This window comes from Macaca thibetana, chromosome X (assembly GCF_024542745.1).
Source record: "Macaca thibetana thibetana isolate TM-01 chromosome X, ASM2454274v1, whole genome shotgun sequence".
Classification (NCBI taxonomy): Eukaryota; Metazoa; Chordata; class Mammalia; order Primates; family Cercopithecidae; genus Macaca; species Macaca thibetana.
This window is the reverse complement of record NC_065598.1, coordinates 44,216,278-44,236,895: the sequence shown is the minus strand read 5'-3', so window position 1 is coordinate 44,236,895 and position 20,618 is coordinate 44,216,278. Positions and strand designations below refer to the sequence as shown.

The 20,618-nt window shown below is 45.7% G+C and overlaps 1 protein-coding gene and 1 pseudogene across 1 annotated transcript in view; one reads left to right on the top strand and one right to left on the bottom strand.

Moving 5' to 3' along the window:
• Positions 1–20,618, top strand: part of FUNDC1 (FUN14 domain containing 1) — a 472,293-nt gene that overhangs the window by 363,462 nt on the left and 88,213 nt on the right. The gene's annotated exons all lie outside the window — the stretch shown is intronic.
• On the bottom strand, positions 653–2,238 carry LOC126945599 (decreased expression in renal and prostate cancer protein-like; annotated as a pseudogene).

The window sequence follows — 20,618 nt, the reverse complement described above, 5'->3', positions numbered from 1 at the left end:
CAGTGAAGAGGGAGCTGGATGAGTAGAGGAGCCTTAAATCTGCCTACCTCTAAGTCCCAGGAGAAGGGAGCTGCAGGCCCAGTCAGTCAAGCAGAAACTGCATTTGGTGGGTCTTTGAAGTGGTTGTCCATCTCCCTGTTCTGTGTTCAAGCCCCCAGGGAAAGGTATGGTGGTAGAGGATGACCAGGTCCAAGCTGCCCAGGTCAGAGCCATGGAAGAATGGTCTGTTCACCAACGCCACCTTTGTAGAGAGCAGCGAACTGATTCTCCAATGGTGACCAGGGGACTACATGTGAACTGGGACCCGCAGGCCAATGTATCCTTGAGGAAAAGTCCACAAGAGCAATTCAAGAAACTAGTAAGAAACAATGGGCAGAAAACTGTGTGATGAAAGCACAGCAGGCTTCTGGGAGGCTGGAGATCCTTTCTCTCAAGGCCAGGATTATTCCCACCTGCCACAGTTCACATGCCAGAAATAACATCTCACCTTCATTCAAGAAAAATGCAGAGGAAAAAGATGGCTCATTTGAACTTAAGGCCCAGCTATGCTCTTCAGAATGCAGCTCCACAACTACCCTTTTACCTAAGAGATAGTCCCTGCTGAGAACCACAGTGCCTATAAACTAAGATAGTCATGGAGGGAAAATGGTGTTTAAGGGAGTAACATTCCATTTGGGGACACTGCAGCCATTGGACCCCCTGGTCTGGGACAGCAGCTGGGTTTGTGCCAGGGAGGCTTCCCACTCTAGGAAATGGGACCAAACTCTTGCCTGCAGGGCCATTCATCCTTGGAAAGGAAGCTGGGTTGAGACCCAGGGTCCCAGTTGGCCTCGTGAAAGGAGCTGGGTTGATACCCCTAGGGCCTGCTGGAGAAGAGCCCAGGTGCCCGGCAGCTGACCTGGAGAAAGTAACTTGACTGGGGCCTAATGGGCCAGTAGACCTCGGGAAGATAGTCGGACTTGGACCCTGCAGGCCAGCGGTCCTTGGGAAGTTAGCTGGCTTGGGGCCAAGTGGCCCAGAGGCTCTTGGGAAAACTGTTGGATTTGAGCCCTGGAGGCCAGCGGACCTTTGGAAGGTAGCTGGATTTGATGTCAATGTGCCTGAAGACTGAGAGAAGGCAGATGAACCCACTCCCCTGGGAAAAGGATTAGCATTTACCCCCATGGGGCTCCCTGGCCTTGAGAAATGAGCTGAATTAGGGTCTATGGGGCCAGGAGCCCTTGAGATGGGAGATGGATTTGGTCCTGGAAGGCCAATTGGGCGAGAGCCAGGACCCGAGTTTGGGCCCATGGGGCCAGGTACTCTTGCCATGGAAGGTGGGCTTGTGCCCATGTTTCCAGAAGCCTGTGACAAAGAAGCTGAATTTGCTCCTAAAAGACCTGCTGCTCTTAGAATGGGGACAAGATGGAGGCCTTGAGGTCCAACCATTCTTAAGACCAGGTCCTGTGCCCAAGAGACCACCTGCTCTGGCATCTAGATTAGGGCCTGGGCCCAGGCCACTTGGTCTTGGATTGGGCCCAAGGCCTGGGCCTGGAAACACACCTAACCTGGGGGCAGGATTTGTCCCTATAAAGCCTGATCTCAGATTGGGGTTAGGTCCTGGGCCCAGGCCAACTGGCCTAGAATTGGGAGGACCATTCCTGAAGGTCAACAGAACACCTGCTTTCAGGTTAGGTCCAGATCCAGGGCCCATGGGACCACCACTTCTGGGGTCAGGACCTGCTCCCAGGAGACCACCTGCCCTTAGGTTGGACATAGGACCTGGTCCTGGGAGACCCCCTAACCTGGGGTTAGACAGAGGCCCCGGGCCTGGAAGAGCCACTGTCCTAGGGTTTAGGGTGGGGCCTCATCTTGGGCCTGGCCCCAAGAGGCCACCAGGCCTTGGGAAAGAAACTGCACCTGTGCCAGTGGGATTCATCCCTCCTGGAAAAGAAGCTATGCTTGGGTCACAAGCACCAGCCGGGAAAGGTGCTGGATTTGAAGCCAATAAGCCTGATGAAGCTGGAAAAGGAGATGGGTTCCTTGGAAATGGGGCCAGATTTCCACCAAGAAAACCGGCCGCCATAAGGAAGGGATCCGAGTTCACACACCCAGTGGGTGGCCTATGTTCAGAACAGGACCCCACTGTGGTCCCAGGGAACCGTCCAGCCGTCCTCGAGGTGGCAGCGGAGCACGAGTCCAAGGAGTTGGCCTCTCTCTAGGGAAAATCCGAGGCTCTTTCATACTTTCTTGGGAACGCTGGTGATAATGCGCTTGGGGCGAGTTTTGAAAAGGATCCTGTCTTTGATGAGCGCTCTCACCAGGTACCGAGTGCCAGTCTCGCCGCCAAGTTCATCACAGTCCTGACACCCAAGGATGTGTTTGACAAGGACTGCAAAAGGTTTCTCCAGGTGGATAATTTTCCCATACAGGATCAGCACAGGGATTCCCTGGAGATAACAATTTGCACCATGAGCTTTCTGTCTTTAAAAAGCAAGTGGAAACAGACTGCAATGGCGGTCGCCTAGTGCGGCGCTGCGGAGCCAACGGGGCACAACTGAACCTCCCACTGCCGCCGCTGCCGCCGCGAGCACTGCCTGTGCCAGTTTTTTGTATTTTTAGTAGAGACGGGGTTTCACCGTGTTGGCCAGGCTGATCTCGAACTCCTGACCTCAGGTAATTCTCCCGCCTTGGCCTGTAATCTCAAAGTGCTGGGATTACAGGCGTGAGCCACTGCGCCGGGCCAATATTGTGAAACCCAACACGGCGAAACCCTGTCTCTACTAAAAATACAAAAATTAGCCCGGCGTGGTGGCTGGTGCCTGTAATCCCAGGTACTTGGGAGGCTGAGGCTAGAGAATCGCTTGAACCAAGGAGGTGGAGGTTGCAGTGAGCAGAGAACGCACCATTGCACTCTAGCCTGGGGGGCAAGAGCGAAACTCTGTCTTAAAAAAAAAAAGAAAAGAGAAAAGAAAGGAAAGGAAGGGAAGGGAGGGGAGGGGAGGGGTGGGGGAGGGGTGGGAAGGGGTGGGGTGGGAAGGGAAGGGAAGGGAAAGGAAAAGAAAAGAGACACTTTATTTCTAGTACCTACTACAGTGCTAGACAGAATCTGGCACATAGCAGGTACTCAGCCAAGAGTTAATTAATGGATATCCCACAGCATTTCAGGACCACAAAGTGTATTCTGTAACATTTTATGCATTCTCTGTTTCCATATATTTACCTCTAAAATCAGTTAAAGTATGTCTGCTAAACACTGGTTGGCAAGATAAGAGCAAAAGGTGATAGCTATGTTACTATTAAGAGTAAAGTAAGCCAGGTGCAGTGGCTCATGCCTGTAATTCCAGAACTTTGGGAGGCTGAGGTGGGAGGATCGCTTGAGCCTAGGAGTTTTGAGACCAATCTGGGTAACATAGTGAGACTCTATCTCTACAAAAAAATTGAAAATTAGTCAGGCGTGGTGGCATGCACCTGTAGTCCCAGCTACTCAAGAGGCTGAGGTCAGAGGTTTATTTAATCCTGGGAGGATGAGGCTGTAGCCTGGAACCTAGGCAATAGAAAGAGACCTTGTTTTTTAAAAAAAAAAAAAAAAGTACAGAAGTCTGCAATATACAGTACAGTCATGGATTTCAATTAACCACAGCTCTTTGACACATATTGTTCACTGAGACGGTCTTGAAAAGAATCAAATATTGGTTTGTTTTGAGTATATTATGGTTCTTTTTTCCCTTCCAGTTTGCTGAGTTTGGAAAACAAAAGGAGTTTCACTTTCAAGTCAAATGAGCTCACTATACTGGTTTTTAAAATTTTGTTGTTTGCTTGCTTTATTGCTTTTGCTTCTTAGTAAATTAGTTCAGTTCATTTTAATTTTGGTTCTCAGCTTATGCCAACATATAAGTTTCATGTGAATTAGCTTTAATCTCAAGATTTCTTCAGTGTACTTCAGGATGTCACAATTCTTCCATTTGATGTTTGACTTAAAAATCCAAGTAAAGTTTAATACAAACAGGAAACAACTATCAGTGGAAATGAAATTTGATTCTTTTTTTTCTTTTTTTTTTTTTTGAGACGGAGTCTCGCTGTGTTGTCCAGGCTGGAGGTGCAATGGTGTAATCTCGGCTCACTACAATCTCGGCGTCCTGGGTTCAAGTGATTCTCCTGCCTCAGCTTCCCAAGTAGTTGGGATTACAGGCTCCTGCCACTACGCCCGGCTAATTTTTGTGTTTTTAGTAGAGATGGGGTTTCACCATGCTGGCCAGGCTGGTCTCGAACTCCCAACCTTGGGCAATCCACCTGCCTCAGCCTCCCAATGTGCTGGGGTTACAGGCGTAAGCCACTGTGCCGGTGACATTTTATTCTTAAAAATATCAATGGCTAAAAAGAAATTGTCTTTTTTTTTGTCTGTTTTGAATTTTCTTCGTTATTACACTGTGCCTTTAATCAGCCAAATTGACATTAAGTTGTATTTGGGTAGCAATTTCTCAGTGTGTGGTGATGTGGTAGGGGAAGCTGAGTTAGTGGCATTTGAATTAGGACAGTTCGTTTTGTTTTGTTTTTTATTGTGTGAGACTTTCTCTGAAATTGCCTCACTTTTAGCATCCACAGCCTCTAGGTACTAATTGCCATAAGCAACTCTCAGTCATTATGACAACCCAAAACAATCCCATTTATAACACATGTCCAAGTGTTCTCTAGGTGGGGGCCCACCTGTTGAGGGCCATTGAGGAATAAATATACCCAATATTCAGAATACCTAAATATTCTCGTTTCAATCCTGCCACTAGCTATAAGATTTGATCTTCCAGTGCCTATATTTCTGTCTATTACAATTATGTGCTTGAAAAATACCCTAGGCCCCAGGGCCATAAATGATTTATTTGACTCTGGGGAACAGTCCATTTGAACTTCTTTACATACATAGATTTTATCTAATTTAATAGAATTTTTTTTTCAGAGTTGAAAGCTCATGGAAAAGTAAAAAGAAACAAACAAAAATATTGAATTTTCACTTAATTATTTGGTACTCAGGAATTAATAGACCACCATGATGGCCACTCCTGTCACCAGGTTGCTGTTAGATGGGCGTACCACTGAAAAGTTATTAATGAAATTGAATACAGGTTATTATATCATTATGAGTTGATCACCATTCATTTTCTTTTTTTGTTTGTTTTGTTTTGCTTTGTTTTATTTGACATAGAGTCTCTCTCTGTCACCCAGGCTGGAGTGCAGTGGTGCAATCTTGGCTCACTGCAACCTCTGCCTCCTGGGTTCAAGTGATTCTCCTGCCTCAGCCCCCTCCAGTAGCTGGGATTACAGGTGCCCGTCACCACACCTGGCTAATTTTTGTATTTTTAGTAGAGATGGGGTTTCACCATGTTGGCCAGGCTGGTCTCAAACTCCTGACCTCAAGTGATCCGCCCACCTCGGCCTCCCAAACTGCTGGGATTACAGGCGTGAGCCACCCACTGTGCCCGGTCTGATCACCATTAATTGTCATAAAGTTCCATTATGAAATTGGGGTATGAAGGGTGAATTAAAAAAAGGAAACAAATATGAATGAAGCTACCTTCGTAAGTCAGTATTGTTTTCAATGAGATGTCCATGGAGCTGCCACACATAAGGATTCATTTTATTCTCATTATTTATTATGAGTATTTCAAAAATAGAGCAAAGTTAGTCCCAGCTACTCAGGAGCCTGAGGCAGGAGGCCCACTTGAGCCCAGGAATTCAATGCTGCAGTGTGCTATGCAGTCTGCAGTGAGCTAGACTCAGTTGAGTCTGTGAATAGCCACTATACTCCAGCCTGGGCCACATAGTAAAACTCCATCTCAAAATAAAATAAAATAAATAAAATAAAATAAAGCAAAAAGAATAGGAAATTGAACATCCTTGTACTTACCAAGTAGTTTGAAAAATCATTAACCTTTTGCCACATTTGCTTCATTTCTGCACTGTTTTAAAGTACAGATATCGTGATATTTCACTTCTAAAAACTTTAACATTAATCTCTGTCTTAGTTCACCAGGCATGATGGTGCACGCCTGTGATCCCAGCTACTCGGGAGGCTAAGGCAGGAGAATTGCTTTAATTAACCCAGGAGGTGGAGGTTGCAGTGAGTTGAGATCGTACCACTGCACTCCAGACTGGGTGACAGAGGGAGACTCTGTCTCAAAAAAAAAATTCTTTTTTTTCTTTCTTAGTTCCTTTGTACTGCTCTAGCAGAATACTATAGATTGTGTGGCTTATACACGACAGAAATTATTTCTCACAGTTCTGGAGGCTGGGAAATCCAAGATCAAGAAGATTCGGTGAGTGCCTTCTTCGTATTTCATAGAGCCATCTCTTTGCTGTGTCTTCACATGATAGAAGGGGAAAGGGAGCTCTCTGGAGTCTCTTATGAAAGTATTAATCCCTTAGAGTGTGGAGTATTCATGGTCAAACCACCTCCTAACAACCTCACTTCCTCACACCATCACACTGGGGTTTAAGATTTCAACATATAAATTTTGGGGAGACACAAACATTCAGCCCATAGCAATCTCTAAATAAATAACTTTCTCTTATGTATCCACGACAATACTGTAAACGTAAGGAAACGAGCAATAATTCCTTACTATTACCTAATACCCAATTCCTTTGCAAATGTCTTCAATTGCCTAAAAATTGCCTTTTATAAGTCTGGGCGCGGTGGCTCACACCTGTAATCCCGGCACTTTGGGAGGCCGAGGTGGGTGGATCACGAGGTCAGGAGATTGAGACCATCCTGGCTAATACCGTGAAACCCCGTCTCTACGAAAAATACAAAAAAATTAGCCGGGCATGGTAGCGGGCGCCTGTAGTCCCAGCTACTCCGGAGGCTGAGGCAGGAGAATGTCGTGAACCCGGGAGGTGGGGCTTGCAGTGAACCGAAATAGCCACTACACTCCGGCCTGGGCGACAGAGTGAGACTCCATCTCAAAGAAAAAAAAAAAAATTGCCTTTTATAGTCCCTTCCTTCCTTCCTTCCTTCCTCCCTCCCTCCCTCCCCCCTCCCCCCTCCCCCTCTCCCCTCCCTCCCCCTCCCTCCCTTCCCCAGCCCCTCCCCTCCCCCCTCCCCTCCCTCCCCCCCCCCTCCCCTCCCCTCCCCCCCCCCCTCACCTCCCTCCCCTCCCTCCCTCCCTCCCTCCCTCCCTTCCTTCCTTCCTTCCTTCCTTCCTAACAGTAAGAATTCAGTCAAGGATCATTGACTGTCTTAAACTTATATCTCTTTGGCCTTTTAAAATTTAGACCTTCTTTTTTCTTTTTCTTTTTTTTTTTTTTTTGTTGTTGAGGTGGACTCTCACTTTTTTTTTTTTTTTTTCTGAGGTGTAGCCCAGGCTGGAGTGCAGTGGTGCGATCTCGGTTCACTGCACACTCCACCTCCCAGGTTCAAGCGATTCTCCTGCCTCAGCCTCCTGAGTAGCTGGGATTAGAGGCGCCTGCCACCATGCCCAGCTAATTTTTATACTTTTAGTAGAGAATGGGGTTTCGCCATGTTGGCCAGGCTGGTCTCGAACTCCTGACCTCAGGTGATCCACCTGCCTCGGCCTCCCAAAGTACTGGGATTACAGGCATGAGCCACTGCACCCAGCCAGACCTTCTTTTTTCTTATTTGATGACACTGACTTTTGGAAGAGAATGATCAAATATTTTGTAGCATGTCTCACGTTTTAACTTTATATAATTATTTCTGTGTCATAACACTCAGATTGTTTATCTTCTTGCAATTAATTTGTGAAGAGGAAGTTAGATCTAAAAGCTTGATTAAGAATACTACATAGGTGATGTATGCTTTATATATATCACATCAGGAGGCACTTTTTGGTTTGTTTGTTTTTGAGAAGGAGTTTTGTTCTTGTTGCCCAGCCTGGAGGGCAATGGCACAATCTCGGCTCACTGCAACCTCCGCCTCCCAGGTTCAAACGATTCTCCTGCCTCAACCTCCCAAGTAGCTGGGATTACAGGTGGGCACCACCACTCCCAGTTAATTTTTTAATTTAGTAGAGACGGGGTTTCATCAGTTTGGTCAGGCTGGTCTCGAACTCCTGACCTCAAGTGATCCACCCACCTCCACCTCCCAAAGTGCTGGGATTACAGGTGTGAGACACTGCACCCAGCCAGGAGGCACATTTTTTTAATGTGTCTATTATTAATGATGCTAACTTTGTTCACTGAATTAAGGTGTTTTTTGCTTGTTAAAGGACAATATTTGATAAGGGTAATCCTTAGCAAGCTTAACTGGGAAAAAAAAAGGGTAAGCTCGGGACTCTCAAACAAATACAAAACGAACATATGCCAAAGACGTTATTTAGTTCATTAATTAGTGAGGAAACCAGTAAGATATTACAATTGGTTTAAAGGAAAATCCAAAAAGCAGACACATATACAGGCTGAATAAAAGTTAAAATGGATTTGCTCAAACTGGTCAATATCCATAGGGCAATAATCAACTGCACCTTTACTAGACAATTTCCATTTTTCTAAGGACCTGAATCATTTGCAGTGTTCTCAATATTCTAGAACTTATAAGCTTGAAAAATAGCTCAAAAATAGTAAAAGGCCAGTGGAATCAGATAACCTGGACAACATCTATTTTCCATAGAAGAATAGAATCTTTGATTCATTTCAAAGTCTTTCATGATTTTTTCCCACACCCTAAATCTTTTTATTACAACATTAACAGTTTTTACTTTTCAATCAGGGAGTTATCTGTGGAGTCATACTTAGTGCCATGGGAACATCCAGTTTCCAGGATGTAGGGGAGATGTAATGGTTTTGTGTAGTGATTTTAACACACTCATTGATAATTTTTGTCTGAATCAGTTATTTCACTGAGGGTAGCAAAATGGGGATTGTTCCTTTTTTTTTTTTTTTGAGACAAAGTTTCGCTCTGTTGCCCAGGCTGGAGTGCAGTGGCGTGATCTCAGCTCACTGCAACCTCCCCGTCCCAGGTTCAAGTGATTCTCCTGCCTCAGCCTCCCAAGGAGCTGGGATTAATTCTTATATTTTTAGTAGAGACCAAGGTTTCACCATGTTGACCAGGCTGGTCTCAAACTCCTGACCTCAAATGATTCACCCATCTCGGCCTCCCCAAGTACTGGGATTACAGGCGTGAGCCACCATGCCTGGACTGGGGGTTGTTCCAATTTTATTATTTCTTCTCCATTTATTAGCAGGCAGTCTTCAGAAAAGAAGAGTTTCGTTTTCAGCTAAGACCATTTTATTACCCCTGAAATACAATTCCTACGGAGAAGGCAAAACAGTTGCTTAGATCATCTCCTGTAACAACCAATTTTCAGAATTAGGAGCATGTATAATAATTACCTCACAGGTTGAGAAATAAGATTTGGTTTGGTTTTGGGCTTTTGGTGTATTTTTTTTCTTATTTCATGTGTTTTGCTTAATTATATTCATTATTTTTTATGCTCAAATAATCACAAATTTAATCAGTGGGAGCCGCTTCAATCTAATTCATTTATCTTTTCAATATGCTTTCATTAACCTTTTTTCTTTTTAAATGACAAGCTCTTTTCTGAAGCCTCCATTAATATTTGAGGATCTCCTTGCTTCTGGGGAAAAAAATGCACCAGAATGGTAAAACAAAAGAAAGAAAAAGAAAAGAAAGAGAAAAAGCAAGAGAAGACCAAAAAATACCAGTATTGGCCGGGTGTGGTGGCTCACCCCTGTAATCCCAACACTTTGGGAGGCCGAGGCGGGCGGATCATGAGGTCAAGAGATCCAGACCATCCTAGCTAACATGGCGAATCCCTGTCTCTACTAAAAATACAAAAATTAGCTGGGTGTGGTGGTGCGCCCCTGTAGCTCCAGCAACTCGGGACACTGAGACAGGAGAATTGCTCGAACCCGGGAGGCAGAGGTTGCAGTGAGCCGAGATCATGCCACTGCACTGCAGCCTGGCAACAGAGCAAGACTCCGTCTTAAAAAAAAAAAGAAAAAAAAAAAGAAAAACCAGCATCAGAGATTAAGGAGGGTTCACCACCATAGAGCCTATAGACATCTATGGTAACACAGACATCCTGGCTAGTTAAGCCAGGTGTGGTGGCTCACACCTATAATCCAAGCACTTTGGGAGGCTGAGGTGGGAGGATCACTTGAGGCCAGGAGTTCGAGAGACCAGCCTGGGCAACATAGGGACACCTTGTCTCTACAAAAAATAAACAAAATTAGCAAGATGTGGTGGCTTGTGCCTGTAGTCCCAGCTACTCTGGAGGCTGAGGCAGGAGAATCATTTGAACCCGTGAAGCAGAGGTTGCAGTGAGCCGAGATCATGCCACTGCACTCCAGCCTGGGTGACAGAGCAAGACGTTGTCTTAAGAAAAACACACATGGCCAGGCGCAGTGGCTCACGCCTGTAATCCCAGCACTTTGGGAGGCCGAGACGGGCGGATCACGAGGTCAGGAGATCGAGACCATCCTGGCTAACACGGTGAAACCCCGTCTCTACTAAAAAATACAAAAAACTAGCCGGGCGAGGTGGCGGGCGCCTATAGTCCCAGCTACTCGGGAGGCTGAGGCAGGAGAATGGCGTGAACCCGGGAGGCGGAGCTTGCAGTGAGCCGAGATCGGGCCACTGCACTCCAGCCTGGGTGACAGAGCGAGACTCCGTCTCAAAAAAAAAAAAAAAAAAAAAAAAAAGAAAAACACACAAAAAAGGCTAGTAAGGAGACACTATGAACAGCTTTATTCCAATATATGTGTTAATACAGATGAAATGGAAAAATTCAATTTTATTGATCTTATTTCTTTTATTACTTTTATATATTTTTTAATTTTATTGATCTTTTCAAAACAACAGCTTTTGATCTCATTCATTTTCTCTGTTTTTCTTTTATTATTTATATTTCTAATTAAAATGTAAAAGTTTATTTTCAGATATACAAGATAAGATATACAAGATATGGCCGGGGGCGGTGGCTCATGCCTGTAATCCCAGAACTTCGGAAGGCCGAGGCGGGCAGATCATGAGGTCAAGAGATCAAGACCTTCCTGGCCAAGATAGTAAAACCCTGTCTCTACTAAAAATACAAAAATTAGCCGGGCGTGGTGGCAGTCGCCTGCAATCCCAGCTACTCACGAGGCTGAGGCAGGAGAATCGCTTGAACCCGGAAGGTGGAGGTTGCAGTGAGCCGAGATTTCGCCACTGTACTCCAGCCTGGCAACAGAGTGAGACTCTGTCTAAAAAAAAAAAAAAAAAAAAAGGCTGGGCGCGGTGGCTCAAGCCTGTAATCCCAGCACTTTGGGAGGCCGAGACGGGCGAATCACGAGGTCAGGAGATCGAGACCATCCTGGCTAACACGGTGAAACCCCGTCTCTACTAAAAAATACAAAAACTAGCCGGGCGAGGTGGCGGGCGCCTGTAGTCCCAGCTACTCGGGAGGCTGAGGCAGGAGAATGGCGTAAACCCGGGAGGCGGAGCTTGCAGTGAGCTGAGATCTGGCCACTGTACTCCAGCCTGGATGACAGAGCCAGACTCCGTCTCAAAAAAAAAAAAAAAAAAAAAAAAAAAAAAAAAAAAAAAAAAGACGTGTTTGCAATTATTTTTATCTTAGAATATGTAACTATAAGGATATACTATATTTCAATATTAAAATAATCATATAAAGTAAATACTTTCTCTGTGTAGTGATACTACCTGATATAGAATTAGGTTCATTTGTTCAAATTTGTTTTCAATTTTGGGATTTCAAAAAAATGTTTAAGTTAGGTTTTAATTTGACCAGGCTCAGCAGCTCATACCTGTAATCCCAGCACTTTGGGAGACCAAGACAGGAGGATTGTTTGAAGTCAGGAATTCAAGACTAGCCTGGACAACGTAACAAGACCCTATCTCTACAAAAAATAATTTTAAAAAAGTAGCCGACCATTGTGACATGCATCTGTAGTCTTAGCTACTAAGGAGGCTGCGGCAGGAGGATCACTTGAGCCCAGGAGTTTGAGATTACAGTGAACTGTAATTATGCCACTGCACTCCAACCTGGGCAACAGAGTCAGACCCTGTCTTTAAAAAAATAATAATATATTGACCAGGCACGGCGGCTCACGCCTGTAATCCCAGCACTTTGGGAGTCCGAGGCAGGCGGATCACAGGGTCAGGAGATGGAGACCATCCTAGCCAACATGGTGAAACTCCGTTTCTACTAAAATATAAAAAATTAGCCGGGCATGGTGGTGCGTGACTGTAGTCCCAGCTACTCTGGAGGCTGAGGCAGGAGAATTGCTTGAACCTGGGAGGCAGAGATTGCAGTGAGCTGAGATCACACCACTGCACTCCAGCCTGGCGACAGAGCAAGACTCCATCTCAAAATAATAATAATAATAATAATAATAATAATTTTAAATAATGGGCAGAACATTTACATGTTTCAAAAGCCAAAACGATATAAAAGGGTATACTCAGAAGTCTCTCTTCTATTCCTGTCTTCTCACCTCCCTCCCCACCCCCTGAGTTAACTATTTTGATCAGTTTCTAGTTTATTATTCTAGCATTACTGTTTGAAAATATATGCACGTATAAATACGTACATATATGTGTCTATGTGTATGTATTCTTATTTCTCCTCTTTTCTCACACAAAATATAGCATACTATAAACACTGTTTGACTGGGTGCGGTGGCTCACGCCTGTAATCTTAGCACTTTGGGAGGTCGAGGCGGGCGGATCACCTGAGGTCAGGAGTTTGAGACCAGTCTGGCCAACATGGTGAAACCCCATCTCTACTAAAAATACAAAAAAATTAGCCAGGCGTGGTAGCACATGCCTGTAATCCCAGCTACTTCGGAGGCTGAGGCAGGAGAATAGCATGAACCCGGGAGGCGGAGCTTGCAGTGAGCCGAGATGGCGCCACTGCACTCCAGCCTGGGCGACAGAGCGAGATTCTGTCTTTTTTTTTTTTTTTTTTTTTTTTGAGACGGAGTCTTGCTCTGTCCCCCAGGCTGGAGTGCAGTGGCCGGATCTCAGTTCACTGCAAGCTCCTTCTCTCGGGTTCACGCCATTCTCCTGCCTCAGCCTCCCGAGTAGCTGGGACTACAGGCGTCCGCCACTTCGCCCGGCTAGTTTTTTGTATTTTTTAGTAGAGACGGGGTTTCACCGTGTTAGCCAGGATGGTCTCGATCTCCTGACCTCATGATCCGCCCGTCTCGGCCTCCCAAAGTGCTGGGATTACAGGCTTGAGCCACCGCGCCCGGCCGAGATTCTGTCTTAAAAAAAAAAAAAAAATTAGCCGGCCCTGCTGGCACATTTCTGTAATCCCAGCCACTCAGGAGGCTGTGGAAGGAGAATCACTTGAACCCGGGAGGTAGAGGTTGCAGTGAGCCAAGATCGTGCCACTATACTCCAGCCTGTGCTACGGAAGCGAGACTCCATCTCAATAAATAAATAAATAAATAAATAAATAAATAAATAAATAAGGTTGTTGTTGTTTTTGAGATGGAGTCTCGCTCTGTGCCCAGGCTGGAGTGCAGCAGTGTGATCTTGGCTCACTGAAACCTCCACGTCCAGGGTGCAAGAGATTCTCCTGCTTCAGCCTCCCGAGTAGCCAGGATTAAAGGAGCATGCCACCTCACCCAGCTAATTTTTGTATTTTTAGTAGAGATGAGGTTTCACCATGTTGGCCAGGCTGGTCTCGAACTCCTGACCTCAAGAGATCTGCCCGCCTTGGCCTCCCAAAGTGCTAGGATTACAGGTATGAGCCACCGTGCCTGGTCAACACTGCTTTGCATCTTGCTTTTTAGACATAATGATACATTTTGGAAATTAATTGGTATTATTATACAGCTACTGTAGTGGGTTAAATTTTTTCCCCCAAAAGATGTGTTCATCCAGAACCTGAGGATACGACCTTATTTGGAATAAGGGTCTTTGCAGATGCAATTAAGGTAAGAATCTTAAGCTGGGCACTGTGGCTTACACCTGTAATCCCAACACTTTGGGAGGCCAAGGCAGGCAGATCACCTGAGGTCAGGAGTTTGAGACCAGCCTGGCTAACATGGTGAAATGCCATCTCTACTAAAAATACAAAAAATTAGCCAGGTGTGGTGGTGGGTGCCTATAATCCCAGTTACTTGGAAGGCTGAGGCAGGAGAATCTCTTGAACCTGGGAGGTGGAGGTTGCAGTGAGCCGAGATCGCACCACTGAAGTCCAGCCTGGGCAACAGAGCCAGACCCTGCCTCAAAAATTTAAAAAAAAAAAAAAAGACAAGACCATTTTGGATTAATGTGAGCCCTAAATCCAATTAGGAGTGTACTTATAAAAGAGAGGGAGTTTTGGCTGGGCGAGGTGGCTCATGCCTGTAATTCCAGCACTTTTGGAGGCCGAAGTGGGTGGATCACAAGGTCAGGAGTTCGAGACTAGCCTGAGCAACATGGTGAAACCCCTGTCTCTACTAAAATACAAAAATTAGCCATGGGTGGTGGCACGCGCCTGTAATCCCAGCTACTTAGGATGCTGAGGTGGGAGAATCGCTTGAACCCCGAAGGCAGAGATTGCAGTGAGCCAAGATCGTGCCTCTGTACTCCAACCTGGCTGATAGAGCAAGACTCCACCTTAAAAAAAAAAAAAAGAGGGAGTTTTGAGACAGAGGGGAAGGCCATGTGAAGATGGAGGTAGAGATTAGAGTGATGCAGAAGCAAGGAGAGAAGCATGGAACATATTCTCCTTCAGAGCCTCCAGAAGGAATCAACCCTGCTGATACCTTGATTTTGGTCTTCTGGCCTCCAGAACTGTGAGATAATAAAACTCCGTTGTCTTAAGCCACCAAATTTATAGCAATTTGTTACAGCAGTCACAATAAACTAATACAGAGACCTTCCTCATGCTTTTTTTTTTTTTTTTTAAATGACTGAATAGTATCCTTCTGTGCCTGTACAATGGTTTATTCAATCAGTTTTCTATTGATGGACACATGAATTGCTCCCAAACTTTTGTTTGTACAGATAATGCCCAGGTATAATTTACATTTATTTCTGAGAAGTGGGATTGCTGGGTCAAAAACGGTAAATGCATTTGCCTTTTTGCTAAATATGATCAAATTCCTCTCCATAGGGCCTGTAATATTTTGCACTCCAACCAGAAATGAATGAGAACGCCTACTTCTCCACAGGCTCACCAACAGAGTACATTTTCAAACTTGAATTTTTGCCAATCTGATCAACAAGACATGATATTTCAGTGTACCGATCCGTTGCATTTCCCTTATTATGAGTGAAGTTGAACATTTTTTCATGTTTGAGACTCCTTGCTTTTCTTTTTCTGTGAACCCTCTGATCATGTCTTTCACTGATTTTTCTATTTGTTTTTTTCTTCTCAATTGTTAAGAACTTTTGCAACATAATTATAATTTGCAAATTTTTTGTTTCTTGTATTTCTTTTTTTTTTTTTTTTTTTTTTTGAGACCGAGTCTCACTCTGTCGCCCAGGCTGGAGTGCAGTGGCCGGATCTCGGCTCACTGCAAGCTCTGCCTCCCGGGTTTACGCCATTCTCCTGCCTCAGCCTCCCGAGTAGCTGGGACTACAGGCGCCCGCCACCTTGCCCGGCTAGTTTTTTTGTATTTTTTTTGGTAGAGACGGGGTTTCACCATGTTAGCCAGGATGGTCTCGATCTCCTGACCTCGTGATCCGCCCGCCTGGGCCTCCCAAAGTGCTGGGATTACAGGCTTGAGCCACCGCGCCCGGCCTGTTTCTTGTATTTCTTTTGTCCACGTCTATGGTTTTTTACCATGCGCCCCCCAACTTTTTTTTTCAATTATTATTATTTTTTGTTCGTTTTGAGACGCCCTGGCTAATTTTTCTACTTTTAGTAGAGATGGGGTTTCACCATGTTGGCCAGGCTGGTCTCGAACTCCTGACCTCAGGTGATCTGCTCTCCTTGGCCTCCCAAAGTGCTGGGATTACAGCTGTGAGCCACCGCACCTGGCCTTTTTTCAGTTTTTAACACGAAAGGACTGTTGATGCTTCGCAGCCTAAGGAGCCTTTCTGTCCTTTATCCTTCTGAGTCTATGCTGAGCTATATTCTACTCTGAATCATTGCTCACCGATATCTGACTCCTTCTCTCTATCAGCCTTTCTCAATTAGAATCAGAGATTTTAGCTACACTATAGCTCCTGTCACTCCTTTTTCTTTTTATATCTCAGATTGATTTCCTCAGAAAGCAAAGCCTGAGGCAGAGGACATATATGCCGTTTCCCATTGGGGGAGCAAAGCAGAGAAGGACGGAGAGCCAATGAAATGGTGTGTTATCAAGCTGGCCATCTTTATGTGCAATATGATTGCTCAATCTGTGGGACTGTGCCCCAGAGAAGCCCCATTTCGTCAGTCTCAGGACTTCTCTAGCTGGTGGAAGCAGGAGGAAGCTGGGGCAGGAGACAGGGACACCAAAGAGGAATGAATTGATTCATTGTCTCCTGTCACTCTTGGGTGGAAGGTTTGCCCCACAGATATTTGCCGATTGACCAGTCATCAAATCTAAACTTTTTCTTTTTTTTTTTTTTGAGACAGGGTGTCACTGTCGCCCAGACGTGAGTGCAGTGGTGCGATAATGAAACCACCCTTGCAAAATTATGACTGAGACAGTGAATGAGATCTAACTTTTCTGTTTTTTTTTTTTTTAAAGACAGAGTCTTGCTGTCACCCAGGCTGGAGTGCAGAGGCCATCTCGGCTCACTGCAATCTCTGCCTCCTGGGTTCAAACAATTCTCCTACCTCAGCCTCCTGAGTAGCTGGGATTATAGGCATGTGCCACCATGCCTGGCTAATTTTGTATTTTTAATAGAGACAGGGTTTCACCATGTTGGCCAGGCTAGTCTCGAACTCCTGACCTCAGGTGATCCACCTACCTCGGCCTCCCAAAGTGCTGGGATTACAGGTGCGAACCACCACTCCTGGCCCCTCACAGGCTTCTCTAACCACAGGCTTATACAAGGGATGCATCACTTGTTTCCTTACTCTTTACTCATATTGAGAAAAGTCCTGGATTTTCAAGTCGGACAATAAAAATACAGCCGGGAAGCCTGGTGAAAGAGAGTGGTCTGAGGCTCTTTTTTTGAATAAACTGACCCTAACCCTATCAGAAAACTATCATTCAATGAGTTGACCTTATTAAGAGTTTCGACTTGGCCGGGCGCAGTGGCTCACACCTGGAATCCCAGCACTTTGGAAGGCCAAGGCAGGAGGATGGCTTGAGCCCAGGAGTTCAAGACTAGTCTAGGTAACATAGCAAGACCCTGTCTCTACAAAAATTAGCCAGACATGGTGGAGCATGCCTGTATTCCCAGCTACTAGGAAGGCTGAGGCAAGAGGATCATTTGAGCCCGTGAGGTCGAGGCAGCAGTGAACCGTTATTGTAACTGCCCAGTGGGTTCACCTTGCCCGCTGCCTAGACAGAGCCGATTCATCAAGACAGAAGAATTGCAATAAAGAGTAATTCACGCAGAGCCGGCTGTGCAGGAGACCAGAGTTTTATTATTACTCAAATGACTCAAATCAAATCGGGAAGCAGAGTTTTTAAGGACAACTTGGTGGGTGAGGGGAAGCCAGTAAGCTGGGAGTGCTGATTGGCCAGGGATGAAATCATAGGGAGTCGGAGCTGTGTTCTTGCGCTGAGTCAGTTCCTGGTTGGGGGTCACAAGATCAGATGAGCCAGGGTTTCGATCTGGGTAGTGCCGACTGATCCATCAAAGGCAGGGTCTGCAAAATATCTCAAGTACTGGTCTTAGGGGCAGCTTAGGGAGAGTCAGAACCTTGTAGCCTCCTGCTGCATGACTCCTAAACCATAATTTCTAATCTTCTGGCTAATGTTAGTCCTACAGAGGCAATCCAGTCCCCAAGCAAGAAGGAGGTCTGCTTTGGGAAAGGGCTGTTATCATCTTTTTTTTAAACTATAAGCTATAGCTTAAAGTTTCTCCCAAAGTTAGTTCAGCCTAGGCTCAGGAATGAACAAGGACAGCTTGGAGGCTAGAAGCAAGATGGAGTAGGTTAAGTTCGATCTCATTCGGCGGGGCACGGCTTACTCCTGTAATCCCAGCACTTCGGGAGGCTGAGGTAGGTGTGTCACCTGAGGTCAGGAGTTTGAGACCAGCCTGGCCAACATGGTGTGAGAGGAGCCGGGCACATTCCTCAGCCCCGGGCTCAAAACGAACAAGCCCAATACAAACACATCCCATCCTCCCATCCCACCACATATCGCCATATATCTCTCAAACTTCCTGAGCCCAGTACAAACACCACCTGGAAAAGTCTCCGATAAGGAGGCAGCCGTTCAAAGTTTTACTGAAAGCGCGGGAACCAAAAGAATTCCTTTGTTCCCCTGTAACTTTCGGGCTATAAAAAGCAAACACTCGCATTGTTCAGGGCCCTCTTGTATGCTGTGTAATGGAGGGACCAAGTTCGAACTTGTCATAAAGATCCTTGCCGCTTGGCTTTGACTCTGGACTCTGGTGGTCTTCTTTGGGGAATAGAGGGTCTGGGCATAACAGGTGAAACCCTGTCTCTACTAAAAATACAAAAAATTAGCCAGTCGTAGTGGTGTGCACCTGTAGTCCCAGCTACTCGGGGGGCTGAGGCAGGAGAATCGCTTGAACCCAGGAGACAGAGATTGCAGTGAGCCGAGATCACATCACTGCACTCCAGCCTGGGCGACAGAGCAAGACTCTGTCTCAAAAAAAAAAAAAAAAAAAAAAAAGAGAGAAGTCTGGGAAGGGAACACTCAACACCTTGCCTTGCCTTGGGGGAAGGGGACAGAAGGGGTGGTGGTGGAGCATCAGCAAAGGCACTGCAGAGCAGTGACTTATCACTAGGCTTGCCTTGGGTATGGAAATTTCCACCATTAGGCTTTGTCCTTCGGGAAAAGCAGTGTTTAACTGAAATCCCCATTTGGTAATTCATGATGTCATTAAAACTTTGTGGTGGATTATTTATAAATCTTCGGAGAAGGCCTCGGGGGGATGTAGGAGATGCTTCTCGATGATGTGAGATCATTCTAAGACACTAGAGAGATGGCAGGGATGGATGAGGCAGTGCCAGGGTTTCCTGGGGAGCAACCTCATCAACCCCCAACCTCTGGGGCCTCACAAAGGCTCTGAAGAGAGTGACACTGACAGAGGAAGACGGCAATGGAGAAGGAGGACAGGCAAATGTGTTCTGGTCACCGTGGTGGTCATACCTGCCTGTCCTTCCCAGAGGTGACACCAACATTATACCCTTGAGTAGCCCAGTGCAGTAGTATCACTGTGGAGGTGGTAAGAACATACACTGAAATTATACCAAGAGTTTTATGCAGGGTTTAAGGTGTTAAAACAGTTGGGGGCGGGGGGACGAAGGGGCAGCAGAGGCAATAACTAGCAAAAATGCAAATGTGTTTACAATTTGGCCCAGAAGTTCCACTACAAATCAATTGTGAATTATTGGAAGGGTATAGTGACTCACGCCTGGAATTCCAGCACTTTGGGAAGCAGAGGCGGGGCGGGAGGTGGGGGGCGCGGTTTGTGAGGGGTGGTTATTGCCTGAGGCTAGGAGTTCAAGACCAGCCTGGGCAATATAGTGAGACCCTAATCTCTACCAAAATAAACAAAAGGGAAATGCAAATTACACCTGAACAGATTTGAAGTAATATATGTACAAGGTTATTTATTGAGCTTTTTTTTTTGAGATAGGGTTTTGCTCTGTCACTCAGGTTGGAGTGCAGTGGCACCATGTTGGCTCACTGCAACCTCTGCCTCCCTGGTTCAAGCAATTCTTCTGCCTTAGCCTCCCAAGTAGCTGGGAGTACAGGCACCTGCCACCACGCCCGGCTGCTTTTTTTTTTTTTTTTTTTTTGTATTTTTGTATTTTTGTATTTTCAGTAAAGATGGGGTTTCACCGTGTTGACCAGGCTGGTCTTGAACTTTTGACCTCATTGAACTTCTGACCTAAGGTGATCTGCCCGCCTCGGCCTCCCAAAGTGCTGGGATTACAGGCGTGAGCTACTGCGTCCGGCCAATGAGCATTATTCGTACAAACAGAAGTTTGGGAGCAATCTACATGTCAATAGGGAACTATTGAATAAACCATCCTACAGCCACACAAGGAATACTAATCCGCCATAGCTATCCCAAAACATAGATCCGTGTATTCTTGAACAAACTCCTTTGGAAACGTTTAATTCCTCTTAATTAGATCAACAAGGAGGCATCACGTTCAGAGCCTTAGAAGTTTTAACCTTTTTAGCACATAAATGACTGAAAAACTGCACAAATGAGACTCCCTCTTGCACTAACCTCTGCTTCCACTCTTCTGTGTTTTGATGAGGAGAAACCTTAGCCTGAGCATTTCAAAGGCTTAAGATAAAGACTTACTAAGGAAGATTTATTTTATTTTATTTTATTTTTAGAGGCAGGGTCTCCCTCTGTTTTCCAACCTCAATATCCTGGGCTCAAGTGTTCCTCCTGTCTCAGCCTCCCAAGTAGTTGAGACTATAGGTGCACACCACCACGCCTAGCTAATTTTTTTTTTTTTTTTCTGAGACCAGGTTTCACTATGTTGCTCAGGCTCCTGGTCTCAAGGGATCCTCCTGCCTCAACCTCTCAAAGTGCTGGGATTACAGGTGTGAGCCACCATGCTTGGCCT